The sequence below is a fragment of the Hylaeus volcanicus genome, unplaced genomic scaffold, assembly GCF_026283585.1.
Source record: "Hylaeus volcanicus isolate JK05 unplaced genomic scaffold, UHH_iyHylVolc1.0_haploid 11880, whole genome shotgun sequence".
Taxonomy (NCBI): domain Eukaryota; kingdom Metazoa; phylum Arthropoda; class Insecta; order Hymenoptera; family Colletidae; genus Hylaeus; species Hylaeus volcanicus.
Window position 1 is genome coordinate 1,281 of NW_026532904.1, and position 6,506 is coordinate 7,786.

The 6,506-nt window shown below is 36.2% G+C and overlaps 1 long non-coding RNA gene across 1 annotated transcript; it reads right to left on the reverse strand.

Moving 5' to 3' along the window:
• Positions 1–319: 319 nt before the first annotated feature.
• On the reverse strand, positions 320–4,624 carry LOC128882469 (uncharacterized). The gene is made up of 3 exons (XR_008458427.1): positions 4,546–4,624; positions 1,717–1,903; positions 320–1,456 (listed from the first exon to the last, which is right to left on the reverse strand). It is a non-coding gene; the product is annotated as an uncharacterized LOC128882469 (long non-coding RNA).
• Positions 4,625–6,506: the final 1,882 nt, after the last annotated feature.

Genomic DNA, 6,506 nt, shown 5'->3' on the forward strand with positions numbered 1-6,506 from the left:
TAAAAATCCATAAATCAATTAAATCAGAATTTTTAACTTCCAATTGTGAGCCTACACCAACAGTATGGTCCCCTATTGAAAATTATGTAAAACCAAATGTTGCAAGTATTTGCAAGAAAACTTATAAGTTGAAAACTTAAGTTTAAAAAATAACAAATAATGTATCCTAATATATTCAGAACTCAGGATATTTTTTGCCGTTTTGTCTGTATGTTTGTTTAAAGATAAAGATTGTATTATGGATACAAATGATTGATACAGGATTATTTATAACAATTTCCATGTTGACACACATTTTCTACGATAGAAATCTGCCTCACATTGTGATATACAACTAATATTGAATTTTGTCCACTTATTCCGTAATGTGCGTCGTAGGGCGAGACCCTTGGACCGTATGAATGGGATTCCATTGTCTGTGGGGTTGGTCGTACGAGGCGCGTCGTATGGCACGCCGTCCAAATACCCAAAATTGCGACCAAAATGTAGTTTCTGAAGTTTCGAACAGGCTTTTTCCAATATTGTATGTGTGTTGTATATATATGAGTGGATTAAATGCCGTTTGAAATTTAAAAAAATATTAATCGTTTACTGGTATATAGGGTGGTCCACGCAATTGTTCAAGTCATAACTTCGTTATTATTGCATTTACGAAAAAATGCCAAAGGAGAAAGATAAATGGTTCGTAGAGCACTACATCTGTAGGCCTTTTAATTTTTGTTAGATGCAGCAGTCCAGATGCAATTAACAATTGCATTATTTCTTTAAAAAGAACTGCATTTTTTTACACAGATCGATTCTTCTGTTCATTCTATGTAAGAAATGATTAGGATACCGTGGCAAACAAATTATTAGATCTCGAGATATTTTCAAAACATGTTTTTATTGAAGAAGATGCTCAAACGCTTCTCCATTACATTCTAAACATTTCTGATAACGTTTTTTTTATTATTTGCATAACTGCGTTTAAATTATCTGTATCACACAACACAAAAGTGTCATTCATATCTTGTTTCTCACTGTTAGTAAAATACATTTTTAACCGACTTCGAAAAGAAGGAGGTTACTCAATTCGACATGTATATTTTTTTTTTTTAATGTCTGTTCACCGATTACGCCAAGATGACTTGACCAATTGGAATGAATCCTCTTGCACCTTATAGAGCATGTTCCTCCGGTGATCCTGCTGTCAAGACTTTTTGCGATTTGTCATTTTTTACCCCTCTTTTTACCAAAAAACCGTGATTTTTAGGTATGCTTGCCGATTACGTCGAGATGGCTTGATGAATCGGAGTGAAACCTCTTGCATCTTGTCGAATATTTCTTCCAGTTGGTCGGGTAAAAGAAACATTTTGTGATTTGTCATTTTTTACCCGTTTTTTTTTTTAAACAGAAACATTTTGTCTTGCTTCTTACTCCGAGACGGATGGACCAATCAGATTGAAACTCCTTGCATCTGAAAGAGCATTTACTATTTGGTCCCACAGCAAAACATTTGTCCTTGTCTTATTTTTTACCACTTTATATCACTTTTTATCGCAAAAAGCGTACTATTTCACGTATGTTTGGTCTGAAATCGATGAAACCCCTTACATTTTGCTGCCGGAGAGCAGCAAAAATGATCACAGATGCAAAAATTTATGAATTTCTGCATTGTTTATAACTATTGTTATCGCAAAGTTCCTATTATATGATGTAACTCGGTGAGGAAATTACCGAGCGCGATGGAACCTTCCGCATTTTATGATAGATGAATTCGTGATGTTCCCATTTGCAAAAATGTATGGACACTTTTATTGTTTATAAAACCATTGTTGGTGCGAAATTGCTATGCTCTGGTGTAGCTCGACAAGGAATTTACTAAACGCAATCAATCCTTTCACATGCAGTTGCAGATGTATTCCTGATAATCCCATTTGCAATTATACAGGGTGTCCAAAAAATGTTGGATGCCCATGAATGGGGAGGGGGGGTATTTGAAACAATTTTTTCTTAACGAAAATGTTGTTCGAGGCTTCGTTAAGGAGATATTGACAAAAATCCCCGACCAATTAGAGCGCGAGTATGCCGGAGGAGCGCCTGCGGGGCCTATGCTACCCTATGCCCCGCCCCCTAAATTTTGTACGTCCCAGGGATGTCTGCTCTGAACTTTCTAGATTTAGGGAAAAATACTTTTTTTTAAACAAAATAAATATTATTTATTAATATTATTTATATTAAATATTATTTATAATATAATATTTATTCAATATGAAGAACAGAATATTTTTTTCCGAATATAAAATACACCATTTACGCCGCACTTGTACGCGAACAAGTGACTCGACGTGCATCGAAGGACATTGACGCTGTCGCCTAGCGCGTAACCTTCGCTACCGCGGCCGCTCGAACGGTCTACGCGCGCTCTGATTGGTCGGGGTTTTCTCTTAATATCTCCTTAACGAAGCCCCATCCGACATTTTTGCAAAGGAAATTGTTGTTCAGAATCGTCTCAGCTACCCCCCATCTCCGGCTCCTCCCCGACTTTTGGGACACCCTGTATAAGCCTAAAATATGATTGGTCGGAAGTTTCTGTTTCTGGAATATCTCCTTAACGAAGCCTCGAGCAACATTTTCGCTAAGAAAAAATTATTTCAACCCCCCCTCCCCTGCAGAACAAGTCTTTTCAAGGACCTCCAACGTTTTTGGGTCATACTGTATATTGCTCATAACTGTTGTTATTGCATGAAACCTATTGGTTATAGATTGCCACTAAAAAGAGTGAAATAAAATAAGTTTTTGGAAAAAAAATTTATCCGACTTCAAAAAAGGTACAGTGAAAAGTATGAAATAATTTCTAGTTAATGTATATGAATACGCACTAGCTCTAGATATAATTACTTAAAAGTATGGGAAAATGCAGTGAAAAGCATGAAATAATTTCTAGTTAATGTATACGAATACGCACTAGCTCCAGATATAATTGCCTAAAAGTATGGGAAAATGCAGTGAAAAGTGTGAAATAATTTATATTTAAACTGCATTGTTATTCACCATCGTTTAATGAATTTGGTTAAATTATTAAATACATCATATTAAATGCAATGCACCTTTTTCGGAGGCGGCGCAAAATTTAGAATTAAGTATATTAAAAATTGCTAAACTTGGTTTAACTTTCTGTCGGAGAAACAAAAAATATGGTCTTTATTTATTGCTATCATTACATCCACTTTGACATCATATTCATTAACACTATTCAATATCACCGCCGCCACCAAATACTATCCCAAACCTATTCATACAGTATTTCCATGTGGAGAGTTTATACATTAGCAGTAATCAATATGGCCGCCACTCCCCTCCAAAAAAGCCCGAAATTTACTCACACTATATTTACGTGTACATATTATATACATTAATTATTAATTCCTCATAGACAATAAACATGTATACATTGACAGCATTCAATATTGCCACCTCTACCAAAAGCTAACCCAAACCAGAATTAAAAATTGTTTACATCTGCGCCGCCTCCGAAAAAGGTGCATTGCATTTAATATGATGTATTTAATAATTTAATCAAATTCATCAAACGATGGTCAATAACAATGCAGTTTAAATAGAAATTATTTTACACTTTTCACTGCATTTTCCCATACTTTTAAACAATTATATCTAGAGCTAGTGCGTATTCATATACATTAACTAGAAATTATTTCGTGCTTTTCACTGCATTTTCCCATACTTTTAAGCAATTATATCTAGAGCTAGTGCGTATTCATATAAATTAACTAGAAATTATTTCATACTTTTCACTGTACCTTTTTTGAAGTTGGTTAAATTATTTTTTCAAAAAATTATTTTTCTTATATTTAGTGAAATACAGTTACACTTTTTCAAATTCTTAGTTTTCGTACTCGAGTTACGATACGTGAATTGCTACTGAATAATAAAATGCTTGTTATGATAATAATCTCGAAAGGGTGTTTACTTTTACAAGCGTGTGTACCTTACTAGTCATGAAGCGTTTGAGCATTTTCTTCAACAAAAACATTTTTTAAAAATATTTCGAGAATTAATAATTTGTTTGCCAGGTACCCTAACCATTTTTTACGTAGAATGAACGGAAAAATCGATCTGTGTAAACAAGAAGGTGGATTTATATTTAAAGAAATGATGCAACGATTGCCAGTTACGGGTCTTGAATTAACCGATTGCGACGGAGCCTTGCGCATTTAATGACAGATGAAATCGTGATGTTCCCGTTTGCAAAAATTTATGGACACTTTCATTGTTTAAAACCATTATTTCTGCAACATTCCTATTCTCTGGTATAGCTCGACAAGGAATTTACCAAACGCGATCAATTCTTCCACATTTAGTTGCACATGTATTCCTGTGATCACATTTGCAACTATACAGGGTGTCCCAAAAATGTTGAAGGTCCTTGAAGTTGGTAATTCGGAGAGTGATTTGAATCAACTTTTTCCATAACAAAAATATTATCCGAAGTTTCGTTACGGAGATATTAACAGAAAACCCCGACCAAGCCGAACACGACTATACCGGTGGAGCGCCTGCGGCCGCGTAGCGCGTAGTCTACGCCAGTGTTCCGCAAAGTATACGCCGCGGCACACTGGTGTACCGTGGTCATTAGTTGGTGTGCCGCGGAAAAATGTCAAGTTTTGTGAAGCTAATGCACCTACACATAGCTGATTGTGAGTGTATACAAGCGAAGCGCTTCGTTGGACGAGGAGCGAGACAGCATCCGCGCGCATGCGCGTGTCAACCTGACGGCGTAACGCTGCAGCCCATTTAGGCCGGGTTGCCAATGGAAACTTTTCACACGCGGCGACACTTCTGCAATAATTGTCTGACAGACTGTCAGACAGCAACTAGCTAATGTAAACAGTACTGCAAATGAGCTCGCGACAGTGCCTATGCGCTCACAGCAATTTGTCGCGAGAACCGATTACTTGCAGGTCTAAACACGCCTGCATCGACTCGCCCCAATTTCTCGCACTATTGGACTGGTTTCGAATAGCTCGCGTTAGCAGTGACACTTCTCTGTTCTGTCCACAATAATAGCGAACCGCACGGCCCGTCTACCTGATGCGGTGTGCGAGGCGGCTGTCTTTAATATTTTATTACGACGCTAATCGAGAAACATTAGAATGAAACTTAGCTATTTTATAGAGAAAACTTCAAGAAATGCAATGTCAATTTTTTTTAGATTTTTAAAAACTTGAACTCGAGGTGATATTTGCAAAATAAAAATTTATTTATAATTTTTAATATTGCAAAAATCAAATCTAGTCCAAATAAAAATATATTCAGGAAAAACAATGCCTCCTGTTTAAAATAAAAAAAAGGAGGTCAATGGGATGAATAGTTCCAGAGAAAAAAATTCAAATGGACAACCTATTTTCACAAAAATGAGGAAAAATCGCAATACTTGAAGGTTTGTATTTCTCAAACGGTTTCGAAACGAGCAAAATGATGGCTTAACCCCTCCGCCCCCTTAGTTTCACGTAAACAACATATTTCATTTGGAGCAAAATCCGAGACATCGACTGTTGGTTTTTCTCTTCCTAAAAGAGAAAGTTTTTCATTTACAAAAACCATCGCTGCGCGTATTGGGTTTCCTTGCTAGACACAAGTCAAGAAGGTGCAGCTGTGTCCCATCTTGACTTGTTTAGACGAAGTATGGGACCGATAGAGTCTATGGTTACGTGACGAAATTCTTCGTTACTGACCTCGCATTCATTCGAGCTGCTTCTTTCGTGCAGAACAGACGTGCCCTTCCTAGTGTTTCAAATAAAGTTTTTAAAGTCAACGGTAAAAGAAAAGTCTAGCTCATTTATTCCACCGCCTATATTTCCAATAAGTTATAGGCCCAGTTTAGAGTTGTGCTATCTGCGTGTAGTGTGGTATAGAAGAGTAGAAAATAAAAACTAAAAAGCAAAACTATAATTGCTGTGTATATGTGTACATATAAACGTGTGTAATAATCCGTAGTATAATCCTTAGTGTAATTTTAGTGTTATAATTAGTGAATATAAAAAATAGAAGGTGCCAATTTAAAAAGAAATATTAAACCATTTGATGGTGAAAAGTATAGTGTATGGAAATTCAGAATTCGTGCGTTGCTAACAGAACTAAATGTAATTAGAGTAATCGACGACGAAGTTCCGGACATGCTAAGTGTGGAGTGGGTGAAAGCAGATAGGACTGCGAAAAATACGATTATTGAGTATTTATCGGACTCATTTTTATGTTTTGCGGAAACAAATAATAGTGCAAAACAAGTGCTAGAAAATTTGGAGTCTATACATGAGCGAAAAAGCCTCGCTACACAATTAGCACTACGAAAAAGACTATTAACACTAAAATTACAATGTGATACACCACTGGTAAAACATTTTACAGTGTTTGACAATATCATATCGGAGCTTGCAGCTGCGAGTGCGAGAGTAGAAGAGACGGACAAAGTATCTCACCTTTTATTAAACACTGTCGGAGAACAG